The sequence below is a fragment of the Euprymna scolopes genome, chromosome 8, assembly GCF_053919585.1.
Source record: "Euprymna scolopes isolate OS-2025 chromosome 8, ASM5391958v1, whole genome shotgun sequence".
Classification (NCBI taxonomy): Eukaryota; Metazoa; Mollusca; class Cephalopoda; order Sepiida; family Sepiolidae; genus Euprymna; species Euprymna scolopes.
The window spans coordinates 170,695,445-170,715,875 of NC_136489.1; the positions used below are offsets into that span (position 1 = coordinate 170,695,445).

At 40.5% G+C, this 20,431-nt stretch overlaps 1 protein-coding gene across 3 annotated transcripts in view; it reads left to right on the forward strand.

The window, feature by feature from the left end:
* Nucleotides 1–6,726, forward strand: part of LOC145284028 (uncharacterized) — a 40,962-nt gene extending 34,236 nt beyond the window's left edge. The window contains exons 3-4 of one of the 3 annotated variants that reach the window (XM_080133119.1): nucleotides 652–847; nucleotides 1,131–6,726. The gene's annotated coding sequence lies outside the window, so the exon portion shown is untranslated. Of the gene's footprint in view, nucleotides 1–651 lie in introns of all 3 variants that reach the window. The other 2 variants (XM_080133120.1, XM_080133118.1) reach the window with 2 other exon arrangements.
* Nucleotides 6,727–20,431: the final 13,705 nt, after the last annotated feature.

The following is a 20,431-nucleotide window of genomic DNA, read 5'->3' on the forward strand; positions in this document are numbered from 1 at the left end:
GGTTAATAAAGAGACATTTTCCTTAAGTGTCTTTGGTTTCTGTTGTGGCGGAACTAACCTATGCTACCTACTAATTAGGGATGGGACGATTCCAGTATTTTTACCGATTCTGATACAATTACCGATTCTGTATTAAATTCCTGATTCCGATTCTTTCTAAATCTCTACATATTTAACTATAAAGTTGTTATTTTTCACGATTACCATAAAAACACATGTTAAATGTGCAGATATTCTCTTAAACGTAAGGATACACTTGTGAGGGATGATCTATCGATTTTAGTTTTACTAATAGGTTAAAATCAACCAATATTCGCTATTTTAGTATTACTATGAGTGGTAGAATATTTTTCTTTAAAGAAATCAAATAAAAATGCCAATAAAAAAGAATCGTTGTTGGCATCGGAAAAAAGGCACAAATTTTCCAATACCGATTCAAATACCTAAAAAATTTCTAATTTTTTCAATTTCTGATTCCGATTCTGATAAATTGACCCAACACTACTAATAATATCCTATTCCAATCTCAATAAATACTGGAAGACTAAGCCATAAGGGGTCAGTCGATATCTTGTGGACTCACCTATTGTATGCTTTGCAATATATGTTGTAACTTTATTTTGGCATTCTGTTTTTTGCAACTTTTAACAGGGCAATAACAGTGGCGACGTCGAATTTTGAACTCACAGAATTTAAAATACCCCCAGCATTAAAAAGAACTCATGACGGAAAACTGAATTAAACCAAGCAAGTGTTCAGAAAACACTGATGAAAGGAGAAAAGAAGGAACTTGCCAAAACCAAATAAGTACCTGGACATAAAAGTTTGAATTGCAAACTCGTGGAAAGTAAGAATATTTTCATATTTTTTTCTCTTCGCCTGGCACTGTTATGACATCGTGGCACACCCCTAAATACAAAACAAAAAGAAATACAAATTATTTGTTTTTTTCTTCTCATGTCATTAAATAAGTGTGTCAGCAAACTTTTTTTTTTGTTTGGCTTACTGAAAAACTTGTTTTTAAGTGCATACAGTTTTCGGGTTTTTTTTCCCTTTTTTGTGCTATGAAGAGACAATTGCTTTGAAGGAATATTGAATATTTTTCACATGTTTTTTTTTCTCTTTTATAGGAAAAGACATTTGCTTGGAATTTAAAACTATGATCAACGTTCATTTGCAAAGTTATTGAAGGAAACAAATTACTGTTCCCTTTTCCTCAGTTGTTCTAAAAATACTAAAACCGGGTTAATCTGAACACAGTTTTGCTAATTTCCGTAAATTCAGTATTTTACCCATCATACAGAAATTGATGTCTTACAAAGTATATTGGAACACTTATTAAAACTGCAGATCGAACAACATCGGCAACAATTGTTTGAACAGAAGTGCTCAGATGAAAGACAACAAGAAGAACAAATGAGGCTAAAGGCTCAGCAACATGAAAATCACATGAAAGAGATGTCAAGTCATAAAAATTAATATATGTTCACCAATAATTTTGACAAGACTCAATATGGAATGCGATTGACAATTTCTGCTACAGAACTGAAGAAGGTAAATCATTTGAAGCTTATTTTGTCAGTATGAAGATTTTTCTAGTATCAAATGTAAACAGTGATCAGACCAGAAAAAGGTTTGTTTACCATTATGAAAACTAGAGACGGCTGAGTATAACAAGTTTGTGGATTTTATTTTACCACGTAAAACATTGGAATTATCTTTCATGGAGATAGTGGAACTTCTTACAGAACTATTTATCCCAAAAGTCTCTTATTCCATAAACGTTGGTCATATCTGAATTTGTAGAAGAATGAAAAAGATAATTTCACAATGTATGCAGCCATGGTAAATAAACATTGTGATAAATTCAAACTTGCAGACCTCAGTGCAGACAATTTTAAATGTTTAGTATCTGTGCAAGTGCTGACTTTTGGTTGAAATGTGGAAATTAGGAGGTGTGTCCTAACAAAATTAGAAAAGTAACTAAACCTAACAAACTTAACGGATGACAGCCAGAAAATAGAAATTATTAAAAAAGATTTGATGGATATCGAAATGGGAGTTGCACAGATAAAAAAGCAGACAGACAATTTAAAAAACATGTAAAAATAAAACATAAGTTAGGAAAAAAGGACACGCATATCGACACATAGCTAAGAAAGAATTTAAAGAAAGAAAAATTCCATCTCCATGTAATCGATGTGGTATTTTGCATTGGGTTAAGGACTGTCCATATTTATCAAGAAAATATTTAATATTTAAAAAATAGGACACAAAGGTATTCATTGCAGAAATAGAATTAAATATAACACCCGAGTGTTTAGCAAACTGAAAATAAAGAAAGATTGTGAAAATATGTGATTATAAAAATTCATGATAAAAAAATAAAAATGCAACTCGATTCAGGTTCAAACCTTTCGATAGCAAATTTAAATACCTGGAAGAAATTTAATAAAGCAACAACGTTGAGAACATGCAAAACAGCAAAGGCCATTAATGGTATGCAAATTAACTTTGAAAGTGAATTTTTAATGAACGTCATATTGGGAAAGACGAAAAAATTAAAAGCTTATGTATTAAAGAATACTACAAACCTACTGGGCTCGGAATGGATTCATGAATTTAAATTATGTAACCAGCTAATGAATAATTTTTGCAAAATGAAAATAAAAAGTACAACAGACGCCTATGCCTCGAAAAACAAATTAAAAGCAAACTTTTCTTGTTCTAGGCCACAAAAAGCCAAACAGAAGGCTCAAACAAACCGATACTGTTGTTGACCAAACAAAAGTAGCTCTCCTAACAAGAACAGTGCCCGACCACAAACCAAGAAACAAAAATAAGGCAGGTACTCTATCATTAGTCCTAAAGTGAGGGCACCCTTACCAACTGACCCAGTAGTAAATGTCTATGCGACTGCAGGCAATTTTTCACCAGATACGAAAACTTCAGCTACACTCCAACAGGTACCAGTTGCAACTCTATGTTTCCCAGTATTGGAACATTATTTACAAAGAGTCAACATCACTCAAAGATTTTATGTGCCACAAAATAATAGCATTCAAACATGTGGAAAAACTGCCGGACCAATTTACCTGATGTCTTTTCAAAATCGACAATTCCTCAGGTTAACAACACTTGTGAAAACCCCTGGGAAAGTGCCGCTCCTTATCTGATGGATTATTACAAGCAATGTCCTGGGTGAGGTTTATTGACCCTTAATTGCTTGGAGCTGAGTCTATCCATACAAGTAATCAATTGTTTTATTAAATTCTCGTGAGAAAATGACAAACGTTTTTCTTGCAAATAAAAAGAAAACTTATTGCCCTGAACCATGAATCCCCCAAGAAGGGAAGGCTATTGAAACCGTCTATGACACATTTGATATTGAGTCTCCCCAAATCACACCAGAACCACAATGCAGGAGAAGGAAAATAACCAAGCCGTTCATGATCCACTCAAAGAGGAAAAAATACAGATACACTGTCCAGAGTTATGTTGTGGCAGAACTAACCTATGTTACCTACTAATAGACTATTCCAATCTCAATAAATACTGGAAGACTAAGCCGTAAGGGGTCAGTCAATATCCGTTGGACCAACCTAAGTCATTTGTTGGCGATAACAAACCACCCACCTATTGTATGCTTTGCAATACATGTTACTCCATTTGGCATTTTGTTTTTCTTTGTAACTCTTTACAGGGTTATAATAGTTTCTTAATACAGGAGTTTATCGGAATAATCTGGCATGAGGATATTTTTTTTATTTTTACAAAGGGGTTACCACTTATCAAGGCCTGGAGGCCACTCGAGGATAAGGGTTATTGAGTGTACAGAAGTCAATGGGATAATTCCTTAGTAATCGCTAGTAGTAGAAATTTGGTAAATTGGATTATTTAATGGGACCGTTCATCAAGAATTTGTTTACGTTGGACTTGAGGACAATCAAATTGTAGTCAGCTGGAAAACAGACTAATGGAAGAGAGTTCCACAGGCGTGCAGTTCTGAGAAAGAAACTTTGTTCATGGAATCTACGTTTCGGTTTAGGCACAGATAAAGAGTGGGGAAAATTATTGCCTGTGGTTTCAGTTAGACGGGTGTTTTTCATGAAAGATTGGGAAGGGAAGACCATAAACTGGAGCTCAGACGAGCACTTTACATGGAAATAATAATAAAGCAGAGACGTTCGCAAAGTCTCTTCTGTGGGAAAGAGGTTACAGGGAAGAGAAAAGGGCATCCCCCACTAAGCTACAAAGTCTATTTTAAACTCTATCAAGGCAGGATAAGCTGCTTCTAGCAGCTCTTTCCTAGATATGGCAACAGTACTCCATCATTGGACGTACTTGGCTCTTAGATAGATAGAGAATTGGATCAGCAGTGAGATATCTACTGGAGTGGTAGAAGGATCCCATCATTTTTCCAGCAACCTTGGCAACAGATTGGATGTATGTGTTCCATTTCAAATCAGGAGTAAAGGTCAAGACCAGAAGCTTGTTGAAACATTTTCCCCTAGATGTAAATCCCCTCTTATCATAGCTACATATTGGCTCATATGAGGAATGGTACACCTTCTCCTAGCACTAATCTGGGTATTCCACCAGACAAAATGAATTCTTGTCATAGAATCTAGTCCAATTAAGATAAAAGAAAGCAGGAAACATGAACAGCATTAGTGTTCTTTATTTCTTTCCTCAATGAGAAAAATATTAATTGAACACTGATATCTGTGTATCTCATATAGAAGTCAAGTGTTATGAATGTTTTTTTTTTATTTCTGAGAATTACACTAAAATAAAATAAAAAAAAAATAAAAATTCTAATCTCATGTAACGTGTTGCTAATTATTTTTGGAAAGATGAATGTTTAAAATTCATATGCAAAAATACAATTATTTTTTGGAATTTCAATCATGTAAGGCATAAAGTACACATTTTTTACTTGATTCAGTTAAGATGTAATTAAATATCTAGATAAAAACTATAAGGTGGAACGATAACATTGTCGCCGTAGAGAAGACGACATGATTTAATTTCTGTTTGATGAAAACCAGTTCTCTTTTTTGTTACAGACCATCAGACCAGTTGTGTACAAATCCAAAAGTGATAGGAGCCTTCTATCATGTCTGAAAGTAACACAATGTTCAACAAGCGAGATTGGAGATGTGCTGCTTTACAACTCGTGCTTTCTACTGATCCAAGTTATAACAGAACCATTGCTAACACCTTCAAAATGCAAATCCGGACGTTTCAATGCTTGAGGGCACAGTTCAACAACGTTTTCAGCCACAGCTCAACAAAGTTTCTGGCCACAGTTATGGCCTTTGGTGTGGTTTCAAGTGAAGGCCACATCATATCTTCGAATTCAGCTTGAAAGTCAACACAAAAGTGTATCTGGATGTGCTGAAGAGTGTGGCGATCCTCTGATGCAATCAGGTGGCTTCTGACAGACTCTGGGTATGGCAGCAGGATTTGGTGCCGGCCCACAAGTCCAAAGAGACCCAGGCTTGGCTTAAGAAGGAGTGCTACAACTTTGTACCCTTCACTCATTCCCTACCCCTTCTTTCTCTGACTTGAATCTGCTGGACTACTATGTTTGGTCATACATCAAGAACATATAGATGGTCTGCAACAAAAAAAGAAAACCAGTTTTCGTCAAATGGAAATGGAATCATGTCATCTTTTCTAGGGCGACAATTTTATCGTTCCATCTTGTATATACAAATAATTACACTATTCTTTATTATACAGATTAATATTTATTATTTCTTTAATGGATAAGCAAATGTAAAGCTACACAAAATTCAAGTTGACCCGTCATGAAATGGATAAATGCATGTTGATCATCATTTTCAGCAAAATTTATTTAAAATAAAAACATGGAAATTGTTTTATATGAATATTATTCTTATTTTTTACAGAAATTTAGTTTTTATTTCGAATGTAAAAACAGACAAATTTGCTCAATTTAAATTCATAAGTTAGGAATAAATCAACAACCGTTTCTTTTCATTATGTAACAGAGTGCATATGAAATATCAGCAGCAGCAGCAAAAAGATGGATGGCAAGCGATTGTATTAGCAGCATTTGAATGCATATGCAAATTGATTTTTTTTTTTTAAATTTTCATCCTTTGAAGATTGTAATGTTGGGTATGGGGCAGCCAAACCTGCGGCCAACATTGCCCTGCTTTTTATTGAAACCAACCGAGAACTATTTTTAGTATCCTTGCTGTTCCCTTAAGTGCAGTTGTCTGAATTTCTTTTGCACATCGTTCACCAGGAATATTAGTTAGGTAGGACTTCAGGTTCTTCTTTATAAGCCTTATAGCATCTATAATAACTGGTATGATTGATATCTCTCTAAGATTCCAGTTTCTTTTTCTATCATACATGAGACCTTGATATTTTGTCTGTTTCTCTCTTTCAGCTCTGTTCAGATATCGAACATTAGGGGCACTCACTTCAACTAAGGTTGCCACTGTGCTCAGGCTTGTGTCTGAAGAAAAAGGGGGGAAAAAAGACACCTTGTGGTCGGGGGAGAAACAAAGTCAACACCGAAGGAGATGGACGTCTAAAATGATTGGGGGAACAAAGAGTGCAGTTGATAAAGGTAGACATATAAGAAATGGCTGTCTATGCCCAGTGTGTTGTGGAGCAGAAGTCAGAGATTTAAGCTGGTGTTGAGACAGAAAGAAAAACTGTAATAAACGACTAAAAGAAAGAAAAGGCGAGTCGAATTTATTTATTTTTGTTTATTTGTTCCTGTAACATTATAATTATATAACTTTTTGTAACAGTTGATATCTTAGATGTTTACAGTTCCATGTTCTTTAAAATTGTTGAGACTCAAATATGATGGAGCATGGTTCCTCAGTTGCGTATGATTTTTAACCTTAAAACACCAAAATATGTACACCTCCATGTTCTGTAGAATTTTTCAAAATGAACCTCTAATTTTATCAGACATCTTGGATCCATTTTTTCATAATTCTTTAAAATTTCAATTTTTACCTCATAAACCTGAAATAATTGGAAATACAGGCTGTCCAAAAAGTTACTGAAGGGTTTTTAACTTTAACAGATTCTTTACTTTTGATGATATCTTTCTGTAATTTGACACAATCTGACTAAGACATTGAGAAATTTAAAGAATCAAATACAAAATGAACGTCTAATTTTGGATCCATTTTTTCATAATTCTTTAAAAAATTGGGAAATCTTTTAAAAACAAAATGCAAAATTCAAACAATCTTTATTTATGAAAAATAATGTCTTTTAAATGTTGCCCATTTTCAGCTTCGCATATTTGTACTCTTTCCAAAACATTCATGACGGATTGCAGAATCTCTGGATTGCGATTTAACTCCTTTATTTCGTTCATGATGTTTTCCTTCAATTCTTGCAGGGTTTGGGGTTTGTTAACATAGACTCTTTCTTTAAGATATTCCTACAAGAAAATTGTGTTGTGATTTAGGCTATCTCTTACATGAAAATGCCATCGATATGTTCTTTGAGTCAAAACAATTCACCCCTGAGTTTGGTAAAACAATTTCACAACTTGCATACGTTGTTCAATGCTATATTTATCAATAATTAATTTCCAAAATATTATCTGTAAAAATATCTGAAATAGAAAAAAAAAATCATTCATGGTAAAATGACAAAGATTTTCAATGACTTTCAGTGACTTTTTGAACAGCCTGTATATACATCAAATAGATTTATTTTTTCAACTAAGCATTTCTAAGAATTTGTATTTACTTTCAATTATGATAACTTCTTTGACCTTTCAAACAATCTATTTTTGACACTCTAAGAAAACAGTATCAACTTTTCACATTTCATACATAAGCATATACCTTCACTATTTTTGATTTATAATAGACATGTTTTTGTGTGATAAATTGCGAACAGACGGGCTTACCTGACAAACGCTCGAGGTGTGCACTCTGCAAAGCGGGCACGTCCAAAGAAAAATAGCAAGATGGCGGCGGCCGGTTAATATTGCCAAGTAATCACGCAAAATCTCATGTTCTCGCACACACGAGAGTTCAGCTTAGCATAAAAACAGGTCACTGTGAGCAAGAAGGAAGAAGGAAAAACGTAGTCAAGACAAAGACGACGCTTCTGACGACTGAGAAGAAAAAAGAAGAAAAAGAGCAAGAAGTAGAAGAGGAAGAAGAGAATGATACATGAGAAGACGAGGTGTGTGTGGTTTTGAGTAAATCGAAACAGACAGAAAAAAAAAACTCTGATTACAAGCTATTTCGGCTTTGGTATGGAGAAATTTGACATCAGATTAATTCCGGAATTCGATGGCTCCCCCACTGGTCCCTCGGTGGTCGAATGGCTGGAAAAGGCTGAGCGCGTTTGCCGGTTGTGCAAGATTAAAGACCCAGCTATGGTTATCCCATTGAGACTCACTAAAGGGGCTTATGCCGTGTACCAGCAGCTAGGGGAGGATCCGACCATGGAGCAGATTACACAAGCGCTATACGGGGCATTTGGTACAGACCCTTTTGTTGCCTGGAGGCAGTTTTCCGAACGCCGACTTGGGCCGGGGGAGACAGTGGATGTCTACATGGCCGACTTGAAAAAGCTTGCCACTCCCTTCGGTGGTGCAAGTGATCGCATATTGGCATGCGCCTTTTTGTTGGGACTTCCGGATGAGGCAAGTCGACTGCTGCGAGCATCATCAAGACTCACTGAGATTGGATTGGAGGAGTTATTGGCGAGAGCACGAAACATCTTGAAAGACGATCGAGAACTAGTCTCTGCAGCTGTTGACACTCTGGACTCGCCAACGAAGGGTTTACGATGCTATACCTGTGGTGGCCCCAACCACTTTTCCAGAGACTGCAAAAGCGGTACAAGGCGCACCCCTAATTATGGAGCACGACAAGTAATACGGTGTCACCAATGCAATAAGCCAGGCCACATAGCGTGGAATTGTCCGGGAAACGGGCAAGGGGAGGACGCCGCAGCGCTAGCACCCTCCCCAACGCGGCATTGAACAAAGCGCTGCCTGCAGTAACAGTTCAAGTTGATGGATGTGAACGTTCAGCGCTGGTTGACACCGGCTGTACCCAAACCCTTCTTCGAAAGGAATATTGCGCCACATGGAAGAAACGAAGGATCCCTGTACTTACTGTCGGCCAAGGCTCATTGGTGTGTTGTGGGGTCAGCGTTGTTCATATCAGCATTGGCAATGGCTCTCCGGTTGCTGTGACGGTGTTAGTGGTCGATGGGGAGCTGCTCGGATATGACCTCCTTGGAATGGACGCTATCACACAGCTAGGCGGAATTACTGTGAACGGCGCCGGTGATGTGAGCTTCTATCGACCAAACAAACAAATGTGTGCAGCAATCACTCTCGATGAGCCCGACTTCCATGCAGAATACGATAAGGGCATAAACACTTGGACAGCGTCCTGGAAATGGGCAGGCAACCAGCCACCAGTGTCATTGCGGAATCGACTTACAGAGTATCCCCCTCCTGCGTGGCTTAGGGGGGAGCACGAGGCAGAACTTCAAGTGTGGCTGGATAATGGCTGGTTAGTTCCATACCCAGAGGATGAGCTCGGGCCACCGCGGGGGCTAATTCCCCTGATGGCTGTCAGACCATAGAACAAGCAGAAAGTTCGACCTGTTCTTGATTACCGGGAACTTAATGAATACGTTGACCCACACACTGCGGGGGCTGATGTCTGTGCTCATAAACTTACGGGAGTGGCGGCGGCAGGGTGCGGAAGCAGCCATACTGGACTTGCGAAGAGCGTACTTGCAAATACGTGTTGAGAAATCGCTGTGGCCGTTCCAGACGGTGGTGATCAAAGGAACTCGCTATTGCTTGACCAGGCTAGGATTCGGCCTAAATGTAGCCCTTAACATCATGACAGCAATCATGCAGGCGATCCGGCGTCAAGATGAAGCGGTGCAACATGCGACATCGTCGTATATAGACGACATTTTTGTCAATGAGAGCCTCCTGTCTGCCCAGGCGGTCAAAGAACACTTCGAGCACTTCGGATTGTCGTGCAAGGAGCCGGAGCGGCTACAGGACGGGGCGAAAGTGCTCGGACTGCAGGTGAGCGGAAGTGCAGATGGCCTTCAATGGGGAAGGAGTGGTGAAATCCCGGAAATCCCATCTACCATCACACGTCGGAGCACGTTTTCCATTTGCGGAAAATTGGTGGGTCACTTCCCTGTGTGTGGGTGGCTCCGAGTGGCTGTAGCGGCCATAAAGTGACGGGCAACTTCTATGTCAACTGGATGGGACGATGAGGTGCATGATCCTGCCCTGCGAAGCATGCTGGTGGAAGTTGTGGCCAGAGTGACCAATGATGACTCTGTACGGGGGAGCTGGTGCATCGATGGGAGTGAATTTACAGTTTAGGTAGACGCCAGCTCACTTGCCCTTGGCGTTGCTCTGGCGGTCGACGGAAGGATAATAGAAGATGCCTGCTGGCTTCGGCCGGAGAATGACGCCAAGCATATAAACCTAGCTGAACTCGATGCTACACTGAAAGGAGTCAATCTAGCACTTCAGTGGCAGGCTAGAATCCTTCACATCATCACGGATTCCACGTGTGTGCATCGGTGGATGACCAATGCCTTGAACATTAAAAGCACGTCTGACAACGAAGGCGTCGGCCGAAATGTTGATCCGGAGGCGGCTTGCTACCCTAACCGAAACCACTAAGGAATACAACTTGGTCATAGATGTGACACTGGTGCAGTCCTGTTTGAATCAGGCGGATCGTCTGACCAGAATGCCACACCATTGGCTAGACCTGCCAAAAGAAGTGAACGAGTCAGCACCTGTAAATTGCGCTGCAGTGGGACATAGACTCAGCCCGGAGCATATTAATGATGTCCATTGCCAAAGCGGGCACCCCGGTGTAAACCGAACGCTTTACTTCGCCAGATTGGTTGACCCCTCTGTGTCTCGGAGGGCTGTGAAATCTGTTGTGGGAAGCTGCAACACCTGCCGATCGATCGACCCAGCACCTGTCCGGTGGAAGAAGGGAATACTCAGTGTGAAGCGTAATTGGGATAGGATTGCGATGGACATAACGCACTACAACGGGAGGCATTTTTTGACGTTTATCGACTATGGATCATCTAGGTTTTCATTGTGACGGCCCCTTCGCCGGCAGGACGCGGCTGCCATTATCCATGAGTTGGAAGGTGTGTTCCTCGAGCGTGGCCCTCCTTCTGAGATACTCACCGACAATGGCCCCGCTTTTGTTAGTGAGCCGTTTAAACAGTTTGCAGATGGCTGGGGTGTCCATCTGCGTTTTCGGTGTGCCCATGTTCCCAGTGGAAACGGGATTATTGAGCGCAATCACAGAACTGTTAAGACAATCGTAGCGCGGAAGGGGTGTACGGTACCTGAAGCAGTCTATTGGTACAACGTCACCCCTAAGGATGATGTTTCACCCTCCACCGCGCCAGCCAACGCGCTACATACATACCGTGTCAGGGTGAGAGGTTTGGAGAGCAGCTCATTACCCGAACCGGAGCCACCACAAAAGAACATAAAAGAGGGAGGTGTCGTCTGGGTTAAAAAACCCCGAGGCCAGTGCACGACTCGCTACGAAACCGGTCATGTCACTGAAGTGATCAGCCCGCAGGCGGTGCGAGTTGATGGAGTACCTCGTCATATTAAAGACTTAAGATCAGTATTCCAAACGCAGCTGCCGCTTGACGAAGATAGTGAAATTAAATCCGTGACCAGCGACCCGTCATTCTGGTTCATGACGGCTTCAACGCACAGCGACACTGAGAGTGGTAGCCTTCAAAGTACTGACCCTCTTGCTGATGATGAAGACCCGGACAGTGATACTGCGATGCTCAGCTTTAGGTTCGCCGACCTTCGTGTCACGGAAGACAGCGCAGACGATGATGAAGCCCCGAATCCCCCTCTCCGAAGAAGCACTCGAAGAAAAAGGCCACCGCCTCCCTGCTCTTTCTGTGATAATGAGATCAGGGGGGAGTGTGTAATAAATTGCGAACAGACGGGCTTACCTTACAAACGCTCGAGGTGTGCACTCTGCAAAGCGGGCACGTCCAAAGAAAAATGGCAAGATGGCGGCGGCCGGTTAATATTGCCAAGTAATCACGCAAAATCTCGTGTTCTCTCGCACACACGAGAGTTCAGCTTAGCATAAAAACGGGTCACTGTGAGCAAGAAGGAAGAAGGAAAAATGTAGTCAAGACAAAGACGACGCTTCTGACGACTGAGAAGAAAAAAGAAGAAAAAGAGCAAGAAGTAGAAGAGAAAGAAGAGAACGATACATGAGAAGACGAGGTGTGTGCGGTTTTGAGTAAATCGAAACAGACAGAAAAAAAAACTGATTACAGTTTTTTCTCACATGTACTGTTATATTTGATCTCTGTGTTTTGAATTCACTGTACGATACCACTCATTTTACACAAGTTGTATTGTGCATTTTAAAATCTGATCTCCTTAAAACTTGTTGCATTCATATGTTTATGTTATGTAAAACTTGTTTGTGTATTACAACATAAAAAAAAATATGAAATAGAAACTCCATTTAATAAAAGACAAACTATGAATATTCAACGTTTGAATAACATTTAAAACAACAAAGGACTGGATTGAATGTTCCTGTTCAAAAAAGTTCATTTTCATGTGCTATCACTTTTCAAAATTATACAAAGTAAGGCATGGAAATAAATAGCAAAAAGGGAGAATGTTCATAAAAAGTACTTATTCCTTGTTTCTTTTTGTTGGATGAGTAGTAGTCACAGAGAGGAATATTTGCTTCAACAGTGGAAGTGGGTGATTTCTCACTTGCCTGCACCTGTGCCTTATTTCCTTGGCGTCTCGTTTCCCTTCTCTCTCATTTACAAAATTCCTGGGTTTTTATCTATTCTTACTGGTTCTCACAAACATGTTGGTTGTTAAATTTTATTTTTATCTCACCCCACTTTCCATTAATTAATTTTCATTATTTTTCCTTTTTTGACTGGATAGGTACATCGAGTCTATGTGGAGTGAAGCATTTACAGATTTTGTCTATTGGAAATATTATTATATGATGACGTTTTTGAGAGATAAACGAATTTAGGAAAACTCGCCCCGGGAAAACTCGTCTCCGGAAAACTCGTCTCGGGAAAACTCGTCTCGGGAAAGCTCGTCTCGGGAAAACTCGTCCCCTTTCGCTAGGTAGGAAAACTGGTCCCTTATTGAATAAATATCGATTGAAAACACATTTTATGATCGTTCTTGAAGGAGATATTGTTTTTTAAAATAGACTATAGCCCCCCCCCCCATAATATTTAAAAAAAATTTTTTTTATTTGTTTAATGTTTTTTTTTTTTTTTTTAATAAAATCGATTGTCCGTTTTCTTTTCTATCTAACTGGCTAAGTTCTTAGTGGTTTCACTTATTTTAAAGCGTTTATCATGTTCATACAAAGTTAATTACAATTTTTTGGTTCTTATTTTAACGATGTTTTTGGAGTCATAAAAACAATAATAAAAAACAAAACAAAACAATTAAAAACTGGAAGCGTTACTTTTTTGTTTTGGTTTTTTAATTATGATAGTTTTTTGGAATTTAGGGAAAACTCGTCTCGGGAAAACTCGTCTCCGGAAAACTGGTCCCCTTTCGCTAGGTAGGAAAACTGGTCCCTTATTGAATAAATGTCGATTGAAAACACATTTTATGATCGTTCTTGAAGGAGATATTGTTTTTTAAAATAGACTATTACCCCCATAATATTTTTAAAAAAATATATTTTTACTTGTTTAATGGTTTGTTGTTTTTTTTAAATAAAATCGATTTTCTAAGTGTCCGTTTTCTACCTAACTGGTTAAGTTCTTAGTGGTTTCACTTATTTTAAAGCGGTCATTATGTTCATAAACGAGACCGCTTTTTTATATTAATATAAAAAGAATTTACTGTACACATAGATTCGAAAAAGTTGTCAAAAAACAAATATATAACAAATAAATGTTATCAAAGGCAAGATAGATTAATTTTCTACCAAACTGGATATAATTTTCGTGTTTTTATTCAATTTAACATGTTTATTCAGCTCGAAAAGCATACAGTGTTTACCGATGTATTGGAAAATTTAAAATGGCGGCCGACTCTCTCTTTGACACGGTAAGTTCGGAAAAAGGTGTTATAAATAATAAACTAGACAAAATACTGTTAGAAATTTGCTCAATATATATTACCGTGACATAACTTGACATATATTCGGTGGTTTTTAATAGTATTTTGCCTAGTTTATTATTTATAACACCTTTTCCCGAACTTACCGTGTTAAAGAGAGAGTCGGCCGCCATTTTGAATTTTTCAATACATTGGTAAACACTGTATGCTTTTTGAGCTGAATAAACATGTTACATTGAATAAAAACACGAAAATTATATCCAGTTTGGTAGAAAAGTAATTTATCTTGCCTTTGATAACATTTATTTGTTATATATTTGTTATTTGACAACTTTTTCGAATCTATGTGTAAAGTAATACAAACCCTTTATTTGGAATCGTTTATTCGGTAAAGAAAAAAAAAAAAAACACAGAAAACAAACAAAAACATGTCGAGTGTTTTAGGGAATTTCCCTAATAAAATAAAATAAAATAACACAATTCTATGAACAATGACAAACAACTTCTTCAACTTAACAAGGGAAAGGTTTATTTGCAAAGCGTACTGAAGGAAGAAAGTAGAGTCGGGTCTCCACTGCCTTACGAGGTAGTTACAACCCGCGGCTGTCGTCAATACCTTTAGTAGGAGCAGCGAAGAGAACAGGCGTCTAGCACCGACGAAGGCTGGTAGCGTAAGAGAGAGTTTTCTTCTGGGACCGGAAGCTGTCTGGTCCCTAGGGGTCAATTTGTATTCGTGCGCAAGTCCTCAGATTGGACAGTCTAGCGCCTCATCACTCACTCAGAGGAAGCGAACGCGCGAGAAGAAAAGGGGTCCATTTGTGTCTGCTACATAACCCCCTGCTTAGGCTGAAAGCCGACAGAGAGAAAGGTAGCATAACAAATAGCAGAAAGAAAAATACAATAAGAAATGTCCGTCTCTTTAGGTTATTTTCTTGCAGAAAAAAATGTTCTTACTTTTCTGTGAAAAGTTGGAATATTTGCAGAAAACGTTCTGCTCTAAAAAGGAGAGAAGAAAAAATGTTCTTATTCAACAGAAATACACTGTTTTGCAAAGTCTCTTCGGCCAATGTACCCGTCGACCACTACGTGTAGTGGTCACATAATTGTTCTCACGTGGAACATTTACCTCAGGTGTATGATTATGCTGTGTGTATGTTGGAGGAATGTGTGGCTCAGGTGTTAATGTGTCCAGAAAGGCTCTTTTTACCCTATCTACCGATACTGTCTCTTTTTTACCACTAATGTCTAGGATAAAAGTTTTATCAGTGCGTGAAAGCACGCGATAAGGGCCAGTGTAAGGTGGAGTTAGGGGGGCTTTTACTGCGTCCTTTCTAAGGAATACGTGAGTCCATGTCGCTATGTCCTTCGGAACCAAAGATTTAATGGTCTGTTCCCTAGGGTGCATCGGCGGTAGCTTACTGAGATAAGCTCGTAGTCTGTTGACATATAGAGCTGTGTCAGTTGATATATCCTCTATCGGGGTCAGCATCTGACCTGGCAACGATAGAGGTGCTCCATAGACCAGTTCGGCTGCGGAATATCCCAGGTCCTCCTTGATTGATGCCCGACAGCCAAGAAGGATGACCGGTATGTACTCGCTCCATCGCTGTTGATCAGGGTAAGCGCGTAATGCAGCTTTCAATTGGCGATGGAAGCGTTCTATCATCCCATTTGAAGCAGGGTGATAGCTTGTTGTCCGAATGCGAGTGATCCCGAGGATCTTGGACAGTTCCCGGAATAGGTGGGATTCGAATTGTGCACCACGATCAGTGGTGATTGTAGTGGGAACTCCGTAGCGCGATATCCAGCCTGATATAAGGGCTCGCGCTACAGATTCAGCCGAAATGTCACTAAGTGGGATGGCTTCTGGCCACCGTGTGAAACGGTCTATGCAGGTCAGGAGATAAGTGAATCCCTGACTGACCGGCCATGGTCCAACCAAGTCAATGTGAACATGGCTAAACCGAGCGTCTGGGGTGCTGAATGTTCCAAGGGGTGCGCGGATATGCTCGTGCACCTTTGATTTTTGGCAGGATACACAGGAACGTGACCAAGCAATGATGTCACGCCTCATGTTAGGCCAGAAAAATCTAGCTGTAATCAGCTTTACTGTGGCTTTGCGTCCGGGGTGTGCCAGGTTGTGTAGAGTGTCGAAAACAACTCTACGGTGGGTCGTTGGAACGAATGGTCGAGGTGAATCCGTTGAGGTGTCACAGATGATCTGCGTGTCAGAAGTAGGCACGGGCAGATATGCGAATTTGCAAGTCCCGAATTCAGGTGACGATGGATCCAACGTGTCCAGACTTGGCTGGTCTAAGGCCATCTGTTGCAAATCGATATCCGATGGTGAGGACAGAGAATTGATGGGCAGGCGAGACAATGCGTCTGCTGCTGCGTTCTGCTCACCCGCGATATGTCGGATATCACTAGTAAACTGCGAAACAAAGTCCAAATGACGTGTTTCGCGGGGAGAATATTTGTCCGGCTTAGCACGCAGTGCGTATGTAAGCGGACGGTGATCGGTGTAGATCACAAATTGTCGGCCCTCGAGTGAATGTTGGAAGTGTTTCACTGCGAGGTACATTGCCAGTAGTTCGCGGCCAAACGTGCTGTAACGTTGTTCGGCCGGTTTCAGCTGTCGCGAAAAGTATGCTAGAGGTTGTAACTGTTGTTGGTGCTGCTGTTGCAGCACTGCACCTACAGCTGTGCCCGATGCATCAACGACCAGTGAAAACTGGGCATCGGGTACAGGATGTGCCAGCAAAGATGTCGTCGCTAGTTTATTTTTCACTTCAGCAAATGCTCTAAGTTGGATCTCATTAAGTGAGATCTGCTCGTTTTTCTTCTTCCTGTTACGTAACAGGTCGGAAAGAGGAGCTAAGAGATCCGCACAGCGTGGGATAAAGCGTCTGTAGTAATTCAACAGACCAAGGAAGTGCCTAAGTTGGCGAAGTGAAGTGGGCGGTTGAAGGTCTTGTAGAGCCTTCACCTTTTCCGGCAACGGAGATATACCGTCTGGGCTGATAATGTGGCCCAGGAAAACTAGTGACGTAACACCGAAAACGCATTTACCAGGGTTAATCCTCACTTGGTATTGCTGAAACCGTTCAAAAAGTAGGCGGAGGTGAGTGACGTGTTCCTCAGGTGAGGCACTAGCCACGAGAATGTCATCTATATAGTTATAGACGAAATCTAAATCACGCACTACTTCATCCATAAAGCGCTGAAAAGTACTGGCAGCGTTGCGTAGGCCGAAAGGCATAGTAAGAAATTCAAACGCTCCAAATGGGGTTGTAACCGCAGTCTTGGGTATGTCGGCCGGATTCACCGGGATCTGATGGTAAGCCTTAACCAGATCTAGCTTAGAGAAAGTCTTACAGCCATGCAGAGAGGAAGCGAAGTCCTGAATATGCGGGATTGGGTAACGATCAGGTACCGTCATGGCATTGAGTCGTCTATAGTCCCCAGTTGGACGCCAATCTCCGTCTCGTTTTGGAACCATATGCAGAGGGGAAGCCCAAGGACTGGACGAGGGGCGTATAATTCCCAACTGTAGCATATGATTAAATTCTGCCTTCGCTGCTTTAAGTTTATCCACAGGAAGGCGACGAGGGCGTGAGAACACAGGAGCACCTGTGGTCTCAATATGATGTTTTGTGGTGTGCGTGGGTTTGCTCACCACAAAATTTAAATTGGTTAACTCCGGGTAGGAGTGTAGCACCTCATGGTATGGGTCATTTGCAGCGGCAATGAAAAATACCGGGCTGATAGATGGGGCATTAGATAACGAGCCAGGGACGGAAAGTTCCGTGCTAGCGTCTATCAGCCGGCGTCTGCGCATGTCGACCATTAAATTAAAATTATGCAAGAAATCCGCGCCTAGTATGGGGTACGGTAGATCTGCTACAGTGAAAACCCACGTAAAGTCTCTCCGTAAATTCAAGTCCAGAGAACGTGAAATTTGACCGTATGTGGGGATAGGTGAATGGTTCACCGCTTGCAGTGTTATCAATGACACTGGTGGCCTTTCTTTAAGTAGCCTAAGTGGCCATATACTACAAACAGCGCCAGTGTCTACCAAGCAACGTGCTTGAGATTTTACGTCAGTGACGAAATAGGCACGGTTATTTGCATTTTGTGGAAAGTTTGCCGTGCTCGTCTTTCCACAATTTAGTTTCCCTGGTTGTTAAAAGTGCAGGGCATTTTACAATTCCGTGCTTCAGCGCCATAGCGACTATGATAAAAACATAGTCCCGGCATGTTTGCACGGCGACGGTGGTGCGGGGAAGATGAGCGGCTTTTGTAGCGGCGTCTGGGTGAGTGTGACCTGCCCATATTGAGCTTGCTCACCTCTCTAGTGAGGCGTTCGATGGCCGTTAGTATAGCCACCGATGTAGCATCCTGTCTTACATTTGCGGTGCCTGCGGGTACCTCAGCAGGCTGTTGTGGAATCGCCGCGGTGGTAGGCCCCCTCACAAAGTCCATGTCCTTGTCCGCCGATGCTGCTACTACATCGACGGTGTGTTTTTCAAACATTGGCGCAAGTATGGCCTTTACCTGCGCCGGCAGCCTTGAGAAAAAGAGCTGCTTAATTAAGGCACTGTCAGGAGGGACGTCCTCTGCCAGTTCCCTCATTCTACGGAGTAGTTCCGTCGGCCTGCGGTCACCTAAGTGCTCGTCATGGACCAGCGTTTGAAAACGCTTTTCCGCCGACACGGACGTCCGTAGTAGCACCTCTCGTTTTATGCTATCGTAAGTGGAGTTTAACGGGGTGTCCGTTATTAAGTCCTTGACCGCAGGAGTCAATGACGCGGGGAAGGCACTGAATAAAATGTGCAGCTTCGTTTGCTCTGACACGTTGTTCGCCGCAAAATAAGACTCGAGTTGAGCAAACCAGACCCGGACGTCCCCAGCGAAGGCAGGCAACGTTGTCATCGTCACTACCGAAAGTAGATACCAAATATTTTTTAAAAAAAATATATATATATAATGTATCCGAAATCTGAAAGGACGCCGAATATGGACCACGTGGAGAAGAAAGGAGAAATATGGAGAAAATCTTTAAACAGAGACAATACAAAAAAAAAAAATTTAACAGGCTAATGGGGGAGGAGAAGAAAGAAACAAAATTACCATGAAATAAAGCTAAAACAAAATTATATCAGGAAGAGCCGTGAAGCAAAAAAAAATGTGGACAATATGGGTTTTTTTTTTTTTTTTTTTTTTATAAATGTGTGTGAACCTGAAGATAAATGAACTCTTTAAGTACTTACATTTTGGCCGAAGAGTGCTAATGCGGAAAAACTTCGTGAAAGTTCTTTTTTTTTTCTTTTTTTTTTTTTTTTTGTTGTTGAGTTTTTTCTTTTTCGTACACCAAGAAAGTGTCACCTCTTTTTGTAGGTTGGCGTTCTTTTTTTTTATGTGTAGCCCGCCGTTGTGAAAGAAAAGGGTGTTTTTTCTTTGTTTTTTTTTTTGTTTTTTTTTGTATGCTCCTTAGTTTATAATATATATATATATATATATATATATATATATATATATATATATATATATATATATATATATAACGGGAAAAAAACGATAAGGAAGAGAGGGAAATAACGTCTTTTTTTTTTTTTAAGTTTTAAATGTGCTCTCCCGAATCCGTTGTCTGTTTATGTGTGTGGTTGGAAACCATGTGCTGGTTTTTAAAATGCGCGCCTTACCCTGTTAAAAAGCGAAAGAAGTGTCTGTTCGGAAATGTGTTATCACGACGGAGTCACCATTTTTAGGGAATTTCCCTAATAAAATAAAATAAAATAACACAATTCTATGAACAATGACAAACAACTTCTTCAACTTAACAAGGGAAAGGTTTATTTGCAAAGCGTACTGAAGGAAGAAAGTAGAGTCGGGTCTCCACTGCCTTACGAGGTAGTTACAACCCGCGGCTGTCGTCAATACCTTTAGTAGGAGCAGCGAAGAGAACAGGCGTCTAGCACCGACGAAGGCTGGTAGCGTAAGAGAGAGTTTTCTTCTGGAACCGGAAGCTGTCTGGTCCCTAGGGGTCAATTTGTATTCGTGCGCAAGTCCTCAGATTGGACAGTCTAGCGCCTCATCACTCACTCAGAGGAAGCGAACGCGCGAGAAGAAAAGGGGTCCATTTGTGTCTGCTACAGTGTTACGTGAGAACGAGAAATAATGTCCGGTCTTAGGGGCCTTGATAATCGCTAAAAAATAGAAAATTAAAGAAATTACTGAGGGAGATTTGGTTTTGAAAAGAAAATAATAAATTTTAAT